Genomic DNA, 16643 nt, shown 5'->3' with positions numbered 1-16643 from the left:
GGGGGGCATAGAATTGGAATTTGATTCATGGTCACCGGATTGCCAACAGATTCTGATGACTCAAATAAAATCTGATGTTTCTGTGTGGGTCTAGGGAAATTGCATATGACATTCCTCATCTCTTGTCACCAAGGAAATAATATCCTAATAGAAGAAATGCTTGGTAACAAGAGATGAGTGCCTTGCCTGTAGGAGATGCATGCTAAGTGTTTGCTGCAAAGATGAATAAAATTGTGGAGGTCCACTGAGGACCTGTCTGGCCACCCACCTGCCCTTGACCTCATCTGTGATCACACTGAAGTCATTGTCTATGACCTGGTCATTCCCAAAGCATTATCTCCAGGCCATTATCTCTCTTGAGCTCCAGACCCCTGTACCTAGCAGCTCACTAGACAACTGCCCTTGAATGTCCCTCAAGAACTGAAAGCTCTTTATGGCCCAAATTGAACTTGTTTTCTTTTTACTTAAGTAAAGTTGATTTACAATGTTGTGTTAGTTTCTGGTGTACAGCAAAGTGATTCAGTTATGCATATATATATTCATATATATTCTTTTTCAGATTCTTTTCCATTATTGGTTTTTACAAGGTATTGAATATCGTTCCTTTTGCTATACAGTAGGTCCTTGTTGTTTATCTACTTTATATATAGTAGTGTGTATCTGTTAATCCCAAACTCCTAATTAATCGCCCCCCGCCATATCTCCTGTGGTAACCATAAGTTTGTTTTCTATGTCGGTGAGTCTATTTCTATTTTTTAAATAAGTTAATTTGCATCTTTTGTTTTGAGTCCATGTATAGGTAATATCCTATGATATTTGTCTTTCTCTATCTGACTTCACTTAGTATGATAATCTCTGGGTCCATCCATGTTGCTACAAATGGTATTATTTCATTTTAATGGCTGAGCAATATTTCACTGTATATATGTACCACATCTTCTTTAGCTGTGCAACTGTCGATGGACATTTAGGTTGCTTCCATGTCTTGGCTATTGTAAATAGTGCTGCTATGGACATTGGGGTGCAGGTATCTTTTGAAATTAGAGTTTTCTCCAGATATATGCCCAGGAGTGGGATTGTAGAATCATATGGGAGCTTTATTTTTAGTTTTTAAAGGAAACTCCACACTGTTCTCCATAGTGACTACACCAATTCACATCCCCACCAACAGTGTGGGAGGGTTCCCTTTTCTCCACACCCTCTCCAGCATTTATTATTTGTAGCCCAAACTGAACTTCTTATCTTTCACCCAAAGCTGCTCCTCATCCATTCTCTCTTCCCCGTGTTCTGAAATCCCTTCATTTTTGTTCAAGCTAGAAACCTGGGATCAAATGTGACTCTTGTTTCTCTCTCACATGTGCCTGTTGCCAGTCACTGAGTTGGGTGGATTCTATGTCTTCTATGTCTCTTGAATGGGGCCACTTCTCTCCACCTCCATTGTCACCCTCATGTCTCCCCTGCATTACTCCTAACTGGTCCTCTGCTTCCAGTGGCCAGTTCATCCCCACATTCCTGCCACAGAGACAAGAACTTTAAAATCATTCAGACTTTTTATCACCCTTGGGTAAGCTGCCCAAGCTGTGAGTGTAGGCAGCAAGATCCCACCTGATGTGACCTGGCCATGCTTCCTTCTGCAGCCTTATAATTTTTTCCTAATGCACCTTGAATTTTATGTTTCAGGCACAGTGAACACTGTCCAGCTACTCTCTCAGGCCTTTGCACGCAGGGTTTCCTTGCCTGGGAATCTCCTCCCCACCATCTTGACCCACCATAGCGCCTGGGTTTCTTCTCTTCGCCCTTCCAAACTCAGCTTAGCTGCCACCTCCCCTGAGAAGTCTTCCCCATCGCCAGGTCTGTGTTGGCTATTTCCCAGCGGGCTCCGATGGTGCCCTGTGCTTGCTCTGCCATTGTAAATACCCGCTTGCCCCTTGAGAGTGGGGATGGCCATGTGTCCAGTGTCTCAGACAGTGCCTGGCCCACAGGAGGAGATTTGTAAATAAGTCACCGGGAACAAAGGAATGTACCAAATCCACTGAGGGGGAGTTTTCCACCTTCTAGGACCCGATACATAGTAAAACCCATACCTGCCCCACTCACCCAGTGAGGAAACCTTAGCTGATATAATGTGATAAGTCCTAGACTCAGGGTCTTGAGGCTGCAGGTTTGAACCCCACTTTCCCTCTTATTAGGGAACATGGAAGCCTCAGCTTGCTGAACCGCGAAGCAGGAACCGTAAGACATCCCAGACAGGGTTACTGTGAGGAACAGGCAAGGCAGCATAGGCAAAGGTGTCCATCTCTGTAAACTCCAGGCTAGGAGGGGGTCATTCCCTCTGCTCCCATAGAAGCCTGCACCCAGGGCAATGAACTTGTGCTTTCAAGAGCAAAGCTGACAGAGCAGACTTGATAAGGGCCCTGGTTGTCGGATATGATAATAATAGTCTCATTTATTAATATAAAGGCCCGCTAATAGAGGCGGCACTTTTAATTAGCCAACACGGCCACGATATTAATTTTTATCCAGAGTTATTTAAGCCCGAGAGCTTTCCTCCTCTCTTCTGTTAGCACTTAGCTGGAGGGCGATTGAGAACATCTGTAATTGGATTTCTGTGCAGGACTTAATTATAAGGAGACAATAAAGCCCCTGAAATGCGGCAGGTTCTACCCTGCTAACTATTATTTTCCAGAGACGCGCGCAGGCCAATGAATGCACAGATTTATCTAAATTATAATTTTTAAACTTAACAAAGCTTTCCTTCCCCCGCCCCCCAGGGCTGAGAGGAATCTGCCGGGAGGGTAGCTTTGCAGGGAGGAGGGCACAGAGGCGGAATGCTTCATTCCTGTAATCAAGTCTTTCGATCCACGGGCCACCAGGCAGCTTCCCCAGGCCCCTCAGGATCTCGGAAGAGTATTTTCTTCCCTTGGCCAAATGGCTTATTAATAGAATCGGCTTATTTATATCTCACCCAGAAAATCCCAAAGTGATACAGCAACAGGGAGGTATTGAGCCAATTAGTTGTTGGGCTTGTTGTCATGGGGGGAAATCTAGTTATTAATTTACTGCCCTTCACCAGTGGCAGAATCAATTCAGAGGAAACCAAAAGGAAAAGAAGAAGAAGAAGAAAGCCACGTGTTTCAGACCATCTGGGAAAACTCAGAGGCCAAGCTAAACCATTTATACCTTCAGCGAAGCTGCCTAACCGTAGGAGAGCAGGGAGGTAAAGGCCTCGTCGGTGGTCAGCTAGGTGTGGCATGGGCACCGGCATTCACTGAGCATCTACAATGGACCTGTTTGCGTACATGATTGCATTTGGTTTTCACAGCCACTCTGTCGAGTGGGCTTATTTCACCCACTTCACGGAAGAAGTGTTGTTCATTCATTCATTCAATATTTATTGAACCCCTTTGGGGAGACAATGGTGGCCATGACAGAGCCTGCCCTCCTGCAGCATACTTGGCTCAGATGGAGAGCTTCCCAAGGTCATTAGCCAGCATGCATACTTACTCGAGCAGGACTAAGATATAAACCCAGGAAGGGTGTACCAACACCAAAGCCTGGGGAATCGCTTTTTCTTCCTCCAGGGTGCTGGGTCCTGTGGGTGGTGTGGCCTTGACAAAGCATACTATGTGAGGGCCCACCTACTTCCCAACTGGGCAACCTCAGAGGAGTAAAAGAGGTCACCTATGGGGACAATTTAGTTTAGGACTGAGAAGAAGAGGGTCCACTGAGACAAGAGCATGGGAGAGTATTTTGGCTCTACCACAAGAGTGACTGTGGAAGAGAAGTTCAGGGGTACAAGTATTTTTAAAAATTACAATCATTATTACACTTGTAGAAATTGGGGGCTGGGGTGGGAAACAGAATAAGTACGAAATAAAATAAAATTCACCCATGGGGCTTCCCTGGTGGGGCAGTGGTTGAGAGTCCGCCTGCCGATGCAGGGGACCCGGGTTCGTGCCCCGGTCTGGGAAGATCCCACATGCCATGGAGCGGCTGGGCCCGTGAGCCATGGCCGCTGAGCCTGCACATCCGGAGCCTGTGCTTTGCAACGGGAGAGGCCACAACAGTGAGAGGCCCGCATACCACAAAAAAAAAAAAAAAAAAAAAATTCACCCATGATCCCACTGTCTTGTTCAGATCATGATGTCACACATTATGAACAGTTTTCCAAATTGTGAAAGATTCGATGTGGGCATAATTTTAAATGATAGTATAATAGTCCATCTTGTGGATATACTACAATTTATTTAACTTTCCAAAACTTGGTGGATGTTCAAAAACTTGGTGGATACTTATTTCTACTTATCATTATAAATAAAAGAGATGAATGTATGCTTGTCCTTATTTTTACTTGCTTGAAATCGAAGTGGGATTACTGCAACAAAGAGAATGAATATTTTAGAGACTCTGGAGGCTTGCTGCAGCATTGTATTCTAGAAATACTGTACAAATTTTATCATGCTAGCAGGGTGTGCTGTGCTAGCATCATTGCATCATACCTTCATCAATACTTTACATTGACTTTTACAAGTATTTGCTAATTTGATAGGCAAAAAATGTATTTCATTACTGTGTCTTGTTCACAGATATTGATTGCTAGTGGGGTTTAACAGTCCTTTGCCTGTTTAAACTGTTATTTGTATTTCTTCTGCAAATAGCCTCTTCTTGTTCTTTGCACATTTTTCTTTTGGGTTTGTGGTTTCTGTTACATATAAATGCCATTTTATATTTTAAGAACATTAATTTTTTTGATGTTTTTGTTGCAGATATTTTGCTGTTTATTTTTACTTTCAATGATTTTTTTCTAGAGATGGTTTGACTTTTTATGCAGCCAAATATACCTATTTTTTCTTTGTGATTTCTCCAGTTGCTTTTATGCTTAGAAATTCCATTTCCACACTGAGATAGAAATAATCTATATTTTATTTTAAGTATTTTATGGTTTCTTTTTTTTACATTTAACTCTTTAATTCATCTGAACTTTATTGTGTTCTCTGCTCTGTGGTAAGTATTTAAATAGATTTTTCCCCTAAATACTTAACATTTATCCCAGCATCATTTTTTAAAGAATGTTTTTTTCCCCCATTGGCTTGAACGCCACCTTTATCACATGCTAAATTTTTTTTAATATACAGTAGTCTATTCTGAGCTGTCTTATTCTGTTCAGTTAGTTCTTCTATTATCATCACACTGTTTTAATTATTGTATCTTTATACATTCACATATTTTAAAATGTGACATATTTGTGTATGAAATGTAGCATTTTGTTTTCTGGTAGAAAAAATCTCCCACAATTACCCAGTTTTACAAAAAAAAATTGGCTATTCCTGCTCTTTTTCCAGATGAATTTTAGAATCATGCTGTTTAGCTCCAGAAAAAAAAAAAATCCCATTTGTGACTTTGAAAGGGACTGGATTCAACATATATCTTAATTCATGAGCCAGTTGCATCTTTATACTGTTCAGTTTTACCATTTGGGAAAAATGACATGTTCTGTTTTTACCCCCCCTTTCTTTGTTTTTACAGGTTTAACCCTTTAATATAAGTAAAATTTTAGTGTAGACTGTGAGATGAGGACCAGAGTCGATTCCTTTTCAAATAGCCAATTTTTCCTGATTCCAGTTTTGGCATAACTCACACCTTCTCCAATAATTGATGATGCATCTTTTATCATTTATTAAGTCCTTAAATATACATTAGGGTCTGTTTTTAAGCTGTCTAGTCCCACTGATCTGTCTATTCTTGTGCTATTGCCACACTGCTCTGATCATTGTCTGGTCTTCCCCAGTACCAGTTGGAAACGCCACCCCTTCCAGATGGCTCTTGGCGTCACTGTCTGCTTTCTCCCAAACCGGGGTTCATTTCCTGAATAGAGTCAACCTTTTGGCCAGAGCTTTTCCGTGACACAAGAGATGATCCAATTGATCTAAGAGATGAAGCAGCTTGATGCCAGGTTTCAATTTTCAGTTAAGAAAACACCAAGGTGGGTGGAGGCTGAGACCCGTCCTGGTTCCTTCCCCTTCTCTCAACATCTCAGCACAACCAGGTGCCGAAGGAGGTGGTGCAAGATAGTTAACGCTAGACTAGAAAGTTCCTCACTTCTGAAGTGCCTGCTAGGTACCTGCCACGCCTGGGCTAAGGACATTACATTATGTTCGTCTAATTTTCCCCAGAGCCATCTGAGCTAATACCACATTTTACACATTAGAAGACCCGCTCAGAGAGAGAGTAAGAAACACCTAATATCGCCCAACTACTAAGAGGCAGAACCTGTTTTTCACCCCAGTTGCCTCTGATTCCAAATCCCATGCTTATCACTTCTGTGCCTGGGTGACTCAGACAGAACAGGAACTGCAGCCCCTCCCCCAAGGGCTCTTGTGACAGGGAATTTGTCATCTGGAGAAAATGCTTTCACCTCCTTGAGCTCTGAGGGGTCTCTCATTCCAGCCCCTATCCACCCAAGCTAGTGGGGTCACCTTAGAATCCACACCATCCTCAGCCCTGGTGGAAGCTCTGCCTGCAGGTCCTTCTCCCTCCCCCTCTCCCCAGCCTGCAGCTGCCCTGTCTTTCCAGCCTGCCAGGTAAGTTGGCCTTTTAGCTGCTGACTCGCAAGGTTGGGTGTGTGTGTGGTGGAGCCTGTGTGCCTGGTGAGGGTGGGAGCAAAGGTGCAGGACCTACAGGGAGAAGGAAGAGGAGGAAACCCATTGCTTGAAAAAGGATTCTGTGGACCTGGTCACATTCTGTCCCAAACAGTGGCTGAGATGGCTAAGACAGCCAGAATTTTAAAATAGGGCTTCCCTGGTGGCGCAGTGGTTGACAGTCCGCCTGCCGATGCAGGGGACGCGGGTTCGTGCCCTGGTCTGGGAAGATCCCACATGCTGCGGAGCGGCCGGGCCCGTGAGCCATGGCCGCTGAGCCTGCGCGTCTGGAGCCTGTGCTCCGCAATGGGAGAGGCCACAATGGTGAGAGGCCCGCGTACCGCAAAAAATAAATAAATAAATAAATAAATAAATAAATAAAATAATAATAATAAGCACACATTTATTTAATCTGGGCATATATCTGGAGAAAACTCTAATTCAAGAAGATACATGCACCCCAATGTTCATAGAAGCACTATTCTCAATAACTAAGACATGGAAGTAACCTAAGTGTCCATCAACAGATGAATAAAGAAGATGTGGTACATATATACAATAGAATATTACTCAGCCATACAAGAATGAAATATTGCCATTTGCAGCAACAAGGATGGACCTAGAGATTATCATACTAAGTGAAGTAAGTCAGACAGAGAAAGACAAATATCATATGATATCACTTATATGTGGAATCTAAAATGTGATACAAATGAATCTATATACAAAACAGAAATAGACTCACCAACATAGAAAACAAACCTATGGTTACCAAAGGGAAAGGGGGTGGGGGAGGGGTAAATTAGGAGTTTGGGATTAACAGATACAAACTACTATGTATAAAATAGATAAACAACAGGGTCCTACTGCATAGCACAGGGAACTACATTCAACATCCTGTAGTAAGTCATAATGGAAAAGAATATGAAAAAGAATATATATATACATATATAGATAACTGAATCCCTTTGCTGTACACCAGCAACTAACACAACATTGTAAATCAACTATACTTAAATAAAATAACTTAAAAAAAGGACACAATCGGGCTTCCCTGGTGGCGCAGTGGTTGAGAGTCCGCCTGCTGATGCAGGGGACACGGGTTCGTGCCCTGGTCTGGGAAGATCCCACGTGCCGCGGAGCGGCTGGGCCTGTGAGCCATGGCTGCTGAGCCTGCACATCCAGAACCTGTGCTCCACAATGGGAGAGGCCACAACAGTGAGAGGCCCGCGTACCAAAAAAAAAAAAAAAAAAAAGAAAAAAGGACACAATCTAAATTTGCATCTAATCTTGGTCAATAAACAAACGATGAGCACATGGTTACCTTCCCACCCATGTAATCAGCGTGTACTTGTCCCCGCAGTATACACTGTCCTCCTTTCCATGTGAAGTTAGTCCATGTTCACACATCCACATATTGACATAGTTCCCACGTTTAGTTTTTCGTGGTCTATAGCATTCCATCCTGTCAATAATCCATAATTAAAGAAAATATATTTCGAATGCTGTCTGGAAGAGGCAATGCATGGACAGTCTGATAACAAAGGATCTGGTCTGGGGAAGATAAAAGCTCATTTGCTTGGTGGGGAGATTTTACTTTTGGGAGGAGGAGGCATAGAAAATGTAATAGTGCAAATTGTTATTCTGAAGATATTCCACTGATGCAGGTAGAGCCCTAGGCTAGGAATCTAGGCACCTGGGTTTTGAGCTTGACTTTTTCTTTTATTTTCTTTGTGTGTCTTTGTAAGATACTTTCTTCCCTTGGTTCTCAGATTTTTCTTGTTTTGTTCTGATAGTCATAGAATTCATAACATCACAGGGATGGAGGGACGTCAGAGTTGACTTCATCTAACCCTCTTATTTTATAGATGAGAAAAAATGAGGCCTGGAGGTCAAATGACCGGCCCAAGGTCACATAGTCAGCCATTACCTTTGCAGATGGCTCCCCCAGCAGCCTTGTGGTTCTGGGAATCATGTCAGAGATGGAGGGCTTGGCATTCCCTTGAAGAAAGGTGTGGTGAGACCCTTCATTATTATTCATGCCAGCCCAGCTTTGAACCTTTGGAGTGTTTTTCCATCTAAGCCTCCTGGACTACTGCTTCTCCTTCTGGATTCCCAGTAGAGCTGATTTAACTAGGCTCTGTAGAAAGAAAGAAAAAAAGGCCAGAAGGTTTCCACCTGAGCCCTGAGGCCATCTTTTTTCTTTCCAGGATGCCTGCCCCACGTCTCTTGTCTTTTCCATTTGTATGAGCCATCTTTCAAGTTGCTCTTGGAACAGACCAAAGCAGCCACAGTGCTGTTATTCTGCGTTGGCAGAGTCTATGCACTGTTTGGCTTGTCATAATTATCTCACCATCTTGCTGTATTTCTGTCTTAGTTTGTAGAAAGCTCAAAGGGAACAAAGACATAGGCACAGGGTCTAGGATAACGGGGGCTGGGTGGGGCTTTGCATCCCCGGAGATCTGGTCTGGTCTGATCAGAGAATCTACAGCTAGGAAGTCCAGTGGAACCTCCCACAGGGAAACTGTCTTGCTGTGTGGTAGGGACTGGAATGAGACCCTGGGAGCAGGTTTTGTCCATTTAATGTTATCATAGAATGATAACAAGTCAGCAATGTCACTAACACAGAGGTGGAGGAGATTCAGAAAGGGATGAGACCAGCTCAGGGGCAAGGAGGAGGGATGTATGGCCATTTGTGTTATGTGGGTCCCTGTCCTTTCTCCTCCCCTACAAGGACCCGGGGAAGGAGCCTTGAAAGGAGAGGTGGGCAGCCTGGGGGGAGTGGGATGGAGCACAGAGAGAAGAGAGAATCACATCACAGTTTTTCCAAGTTCAAAATTTTCTAAAGACCAAGATCAGAGCACATCAGAGGAAGGTTTCTCAAAGCTGATGTTTTAGACCGGTGTGAGCTGCGTGCTTTGCTCGTGTCTCCCTGGCTCTTTCTTGTGTCTCTGATAAAATACAACTTTAATTCAGTGCAAAGAAGCAGAGAAGGAGGAGGAAAATGGTAATGGAAGTGTAGGGATAGGGAGAGGGCAGGCTGGGCTGGTGGGAAGGGGCTGGCCTCCAGCCTACCTAACATCCGGAGTCTAGGGCCGTGTTCTGAGTCCCTCCTGCCCAGGGCTTCTTGAGACAGTGAAGTGGAATCATTGCTCCTGGAAGTTTCTCCATGGCCTGCATGGACAGAGAGGGGGAAGGGGTAAAAAGAATAGGAAATGGGCCAAGTTTAGTCCCTTCTGTCCTCTTGCCATCCCCCGAAGTTCCTGTATGTCTCTTTCCCTTTCCTTTCTCTCTTCATTTTAGAGCAGGAGGTTGGCCTACTTACCTCTCTTCCTATCAGCTGCCCTGGGTCCAGGTCGCTCTTAAACAGGAGCCTGGTTCTTTTTTTTTTTTTTTTTGCCGTACGTGGGCCTCTCACTGTTGTGGCCTCTCCCGTTGCGGAGCACAGGCTCCGGACGCGCAGGCTCAGCGGCCATGGCTCACGGGCCCAGCCGCTCCGTGGCATGTGGGATCTTCCTGGACTGGGACATGAACCCGTGTCCCCTGCATCGGCAGGCGGACTCTCAACCACTGCGCCACCAAGGAAGCCCAGGAGCCTGGTTCTTGAGTCAGCACAATCCCTTTCCATTTTTGAGAGCCTCTCAACTGTTTACCACATGAAACCAGAGTTTACAATATAACCAATCCTGGGGCAGATAAAGGCTAAATAAATCTCAAATCCATAGGTATTGGGTAATCCTGGTCTCCGTTCAAGTATAAAAGGATCGGTTCACCAATCCCATATGGCGCTTTTCTCCCTCGTCCTCCTCGGGTGGTGCCTCGGGATCTCTTTCTCTTCACTCTGTCATATTCTACTCTGGGGTCGGGGCTCCGCAGCCCTCTCAACCTCTGGACATGCAGAACCACCTCCAGGCTCCCCCTTGTTCTGCTTCCTAGTCTAGCAAAAGTCTTGTTGGTTCTCTGTAGGTAGAAAAGCAAGCACCTCAAGACTCAGATGACCTTTGTTATGTTCCTTGGGAACGCTTCAGAAACTCTCTGCCCCCTGCTCTGTAGATCATTTCCTGATCCGAGAATATTAATGAGGAATTTAGAGAAAAAAGCTATGGCTAGGTCTGGGGGAACGGACGTTTGCCCATGGTGACCCCTTAAAGGAACCTAGAATGCCCTCTCCTGCTGGGCTGGACCTCTGTAAAAGCAGCTGCATCCTTCACTATCAACTCTGGAATTGCTCAGGCCCCTTGTACTGTTGCCTTTTTGCTACTCCAGCGTTACCCTCTCTGATTTCATTATTCTTAGGTTGGCTCCATATTTGGCCCTTGCTCTCTCCATAGTTCCTTGGATTTGAAGCTGAGTTTTTTTTTTTTTTTTTCTTAAGCAGTGTGGATCCGAGGGTATCATTAAACCATCCAATGGGTAATATGTAAAGGGCAGGGACTTAATCATGGCAAACTTATGACCTGCACTCACTGGGAATTCCTTGTTCGTGGGCAGTCATTGCAATCCCCGGTCCCCATCACGAATGGGGTTCCATGGGTTACCGGAGCCTGCTGGCGTATGGTAGGCACACGCTGAGCCCCCCAGTGTATCTTGCGTGCAGCCCCGAACAGCTAAGGGCATCACAGACCTGTTATTGCTCGATCTCGGGTGGCTGAATGCCACTTGTCCTTCTAAGAAGTTGGGGGTGAAGCTGAGTTTTGAACTTGGATTGCAATTTGACTTTTGGCACTTCTCTCTACCTGGTCTACAACACAGCTGTGGGCTGGAGGCACCCGTCTGATAGGAAGGGTGTCTTCTTGGTGGGACCATAGGGGATCATAGGTATTCCATGGAGCCCTAGGGGTGTACAGAGGTGCTTTAGGGGGCAACACAGAGGAGTGGTAGGGGAAGACCTGGAGTGGGAAGGCGGGACCGAGTGGGCTGGGGCTTGGCTTCCTGTCTCTGTCTCCACTGGGGCAACTTCACTTGGAGCTGGATTCTGTATGAGCCTTTCTCCGATAAGAAGTTGAAAACTATGGATCTTTTCTAAGCCCTTTCAATTCATAAGGGAGAAAGCTGAAATTGAACAAAGAGAAAAGGTTTGTCAAGGCCACCTAAGTGGTTTAGTGACAGATTAGGGCTTTAGGAAGAGACCGTCTCAATGGCTGGGGCAGATTCCTGAGGACACTGACCCAGTAGCATGACCCACCTCTCCAAGAGTCTTGTGGATTGCTATATCTTGCCCAAGCTCAGGCTGGGAGCGGCCTGAGGGTCCAGGAGCCTTGAGGGCTGCTGTCACAGACTGGCTCTGAGCAGTAAGGGCCATCTACCCCTCCTGCTATGAGCATTGTGTCCTGGAACAGGTGAGGCTCCTTCCTTGAGTCCTAAAGAGCAATGGGCCTTTCTCCATGGCCATTGATGTCACAGCTTGTGACTGTGTGTGATTTGTTATGTAATCCCTCTGAGCCTCAGTTTCCTTATCTCTAAAATGGGAGTAAATAGTATTTGCTTCTTCCGGCTTTTTTTTTTCCTTTTTTTTTTTTTCTTTTCCTTTCCTTTCCTTTTGGACACGCGGGCTTCTCACTGCCACGGCCTCCCCCGCCGCGGAGCACAGGCCCCGGACACGCAGGCTCAGCGGCCACGGCTCACGGGCCCAGCCGCTCCGCGGCATGCGGGATCCTCCCAGACCGGGGCACGAACCCGCGTCCCCTGCATCGGCAGGTGGACTCCCAACCACTGCGCCACCAGGGAAGCCCCCTTTTTCCGGCTTTTATAGGAGCCAATCAGATCATGTATGTGTAGCCCCCAATGACAGTAAGTGCACAGCGGACTCACAGAAATCATTGCTACCAGATGAACATAACAGCCAGGAAAACTCACAAGATTAGGTTGTCAGCTGCCAGGTCCTGGGCTTTCCTGGTGCTTAGCACAGAGCAGAGCATATAGATGGCTCTCAATAAATACCTGATTAAATAAACAAATGAACAGGGACTGGCTGTCCTAGAGAGGAATCCCTCTACGGCTTTCCCATGTCTGTGCACTCTCCCCACATCCTACCTTACTCCTCAAGTTTGAAGAAGAACTTGCGGGAGGAGGACGGAAAATGCCTGTTCCTGTTTCCTCGGCATCCTCACACTTCTAACAAGGAAATGGAGTTGAAATAAAAACTAAGGGCTGCCTCTAACACAGACAGAGGAGGTGGGCTCACTGCAATTACCCAGGACTTCACTCTGAAGACGGTTTTGTGGCTTTTAAATTCACCGAGGGTTGTCAGATGGAGGTGGAACGAGGCGCTGTGAGGATGGACTTGGGGCTCTTCTCCTGCGTGGCTGGGGGCAATTTGCGATGCTACATCGAATTCCAAGTTGAGATTTTCCAAAATGCGCATCATCAGAGTTAGAAATGGAGCCAAATGAAGATGGGAGAATGAAGGACGGGTGAGACTGGGGAGATGGATCAGGAATGTTGGAAATCTGCATGATTCTTGGAGACTAAACAACTAAACATGTTTTTGTTTGTTTTGAGCAGCTTCTAGTGTATGCTCCTTAGGTGGGGCTTTTATAAATGGGCTAGGACAATACAGACATCTATGAGTTCAGGAGAAAAACCAGAGGATGGGATGGTGTCCATTTCTTCCCACTCCCTCTTGTTTATGATGAGTCCAAGAATCAGTCCCTCTTCCCTGATCTGCAGCTGGAACCCTCTCCGCTTCTCTCTCATTTCCAGCATCAAGGGCTCCATACCTTGTTGATATTTGTCTCTTTTCTTCTCTAGTTAGCTAACAAAGGTTGGGATTTTTCAGAAGCATTTTCTACTAGGAAACTAAGGGTTTCTTGGTTAGTTTGTGGGGAGGGAAGAAAGGGGAGTTATTATTGTTTAATGGGTATAGAGTTTCAGTTTTACAAAATGAAAAGAGTTATGAGGATGGGTGGTGGTGACGGTTGCAAAACAATGTGAATGTACTGAATACAACTAAACTGTACATTTAAAAATGGATAAGATGGTAAATTTTATGTTATGTGTATTTTACTGCAGTAAAAAAAAAAAAACACATCGAAGTGGATGGATTTACAGATCATTTGCACTGAGTTTAGCTTCAGTGTTTGTTAGTAGGTGACTTGTCTTTTCTTCACTGTGATGGTAAATGTTTTGTGTCAGCTTAGCTAGGCTGTGGTGCCCAGGTGTTTGGTCAAACACCAGTCTGGATGTTGCTGCAAAGGTATATTTTAGGTGTGGTTAACATTTACAATCGCAGACTTTGAGAAAGCAGATTACCCTCCATGGGTGGGCCTCATCTAACAGCTGAAGAGCAACTCTGAGGTTTCCCAAAGAAGAAGAAATTCTGCCTCCTGACTGCCTTTGTACCCGAAACTGCACATCAGCTCTTGCTGGAGTTGCTAGCCTGCCAGCCTGCCCTGCAGATTTCAGACTTGGCAGCCTCCACAGTTGTGTGAGCTGGTTCCTTAAAATCTCTCCGTCTCTATCTACCACCCTATACACACACAGACACACACACTTCCTATCCGTCTTTTGGTTCTATTTCTCTGGAAAACCTTGAATAATATATTCACCTGAAATGAGTTAGAGATGGAGGTGCTCAGACTTCCCAGAGGGGAGACAGGAGAGGCCCCCTCCCAGGTCTGGTGAACACCCTGTTCCCTCTCCTCCTCTGCTTCCCTGGGGACTTGGCCCCTGGAGTCAGTGCCCTCTGCCTCCAGCCTACTTGCCTTTCTCTGTTGCCCCTGCCCTGGGCCTGAGGTCCTGCCCTGCCCCCTGGCTCTCTAAGCGAAGGAGTGTCTTTCCTATGAGGCCCCACCATGTTTTGGACCCAGGTCCTGGTCAGGCCTTCCGGAAGCCATCTCCTGACCTTGCGGCCAACCGGGCTGTGCCCGTGGTTTTAGCACATGCAGATTTGGCTTGCTCCACTCCCGTCTGCTCCTTTGCATTTACCTGTACCATATTTACCAGCTGGTTCATAGCTGGTTCTGCCATTGGGTAAAGCCTTGATTCACCTCCTGTTTTCCTTGGCCAGCATCCATGCCTAGTCTCCTAAGGGTTTAACTCTCAGGCACCAACTTTTTTTTTTTTTTACATCTTTATTGGAGTATAATTGCTTTACAATGGTGTGTTAGTTTCTGCTTTATAACAAAGTGAATCAGTTATACATATACATATAGCCCTATATCTCCTCCCTCTTGCATCTCCCTCCCTCCCGCCCTCCCTATCCCACCCCTCTAGGTGGTCACAAAGCACCAAGCTGATCTCCCTGTGCTATGCGGCTACTTTCCACTAGCTAACTATTTTACATGTGGTAGTGTATATATGTCCATGTCACTATCTCACTTTGTCACAGCTTACCCTTCCCCCTCCCCATATCCTCAAGTCCATTCTCTAGTAGGTCTGTGCCTTTATTCCTGTCTTACCCCTAGGTTCTTCATGACATTTTCTTTTCTTCAATTCCATATATATGTGTTAGCATACAGTATTTGTCTTTCTCTTTCTGACTTACTTCACTCTGTATGACAGACTCTAGGTCCATCCACCTCATTACAAATAGCTCAATTTCGTTTCTTTTTATGGCTGAGTAATATTCCATTGTATATATGTGCCACATTTTCTTTATCCATTCATCCAATGATGGACACTTAGGTTGCTTCCATCTCCTGGCTATTGTGAATAGAGCTGCAATGAATATTTTGGTACATGACTCTTTTTGAATTATGGTTTTCTCAGGGTATATGCCCATTAGTGGGATTACTGGGTCATATGGTAATTCTATTTGTAGTATTTTAAGGAACCTCCATACTGTTCTCCATAGTGGCTGTACCAATTCACATTCCCACCAGCAGTGCAAGAGTGTTCCCTTTTCTCCACACCCTCTCCAGCATTTATTGTTTCTAGATTTTTTGATGATGGCCATTCTGACTGAGGCACCAACTTTTATTGCTGAAATCTGTGGGCATTAATTCAGCTTCTTCCCACAGCCAGTTAGAGATCCTTATCTCCTCCTGTAGGTCCTGCCGGACTGCCTGTAAAAGGAGGATGTATGGTTAATTCCCTCTCTCTCTCATTTACCTATTGTAATATTTAGGGAGTTCATTATATACACTATCTTATTTAACCTCTACAAAACCCATTATTTAATATACAGTAAACCCATTTTATAGATTTGAAAATTGTTACACAGAGAGGTTATGGAACTTGCCCCAGGCCATACAGTTTGGGAATGGAATTTAACCCCAGGCAATCTGAATCCAAGGCCTGTGCTCTTAGCCAAGGATACATGAAAATTTGCAAATAGGAAAGAGGAGGGAGTGAGGAATAAAAGTAAATGAATTAGAGACATAAAGCGAAACCAGGAATAAGATAAATATTATAAGAGTAGACTGCAGAAAGTCCTGCACATGTGCTACTGGTGGGCCACAGATTTAGCTCCCAGTTCCTAGCAGCCGACACACACCCAGGCAGGGGCCTCCTCTGCCTTTCAGCTCACCTGCTGAGCAGGGAGGTTTGACAGTGCATGGTGTCATCGTGATCGAGCACAGATCACCAGCAGCACCCACTTCCCTAAAATCTCTTGTGTGGCTTATCATGCAGGTTTTCCCTCAAACTGAAGAGCCCAGCTCTCTGAGAATCCTACTGCTGCAGTTTGGCAAAATTATTTTGTACTTGGGCTTCCCTGGTGGCGCAGTGGTTGAGAATCTGCCTGCTAATGCAGGGGACACGGGTTCGAGCCCTGGTCTGGGAAGATCCGATCCCACATGCCCCGGAGCGGCTAGGCCCGTGAGCCATGGCCGCTGAGCCTGCGCGTCCAGAGTCTTTGCTCCACAATGGAAGAGGCCACAACAGTGAGAGGCCCGCGTACCGCGATGAAGAGTGGCCCCCGCTCGCCGCAACTAGGGAAAGCCCTTGCACAGAAACGAAGACCCAACACAGCCAAAAATAAATATAAATAAATAAATTTAAGAAAAACATTAAAAAAAATTATTTTGCACGTGTAGTAAAAATGATATCTAATTCCCACTAAGA

Source organism: Mesoplodon densirostris, chromosome 2 (assembly GCF_025265405.1).
Source record: "Mesoplodon densirostris isolate mMesDen1 chromosome 2, mMesDen1 primary haplotype, whole genome shotgun sequence".
NCBI classification, from domain to species: domain Eukaryota; kingdom Metazoa; phylum Chordata; class Mammalia; order Artiodactyla; family Ziphiidae; genus Mesoplodon; species Mesoplodon densirostris.
The sequence above is the reverse complement of the archived record's forward strand: the minus strand, read 5'-3'. Positions refer to the sequence as shown.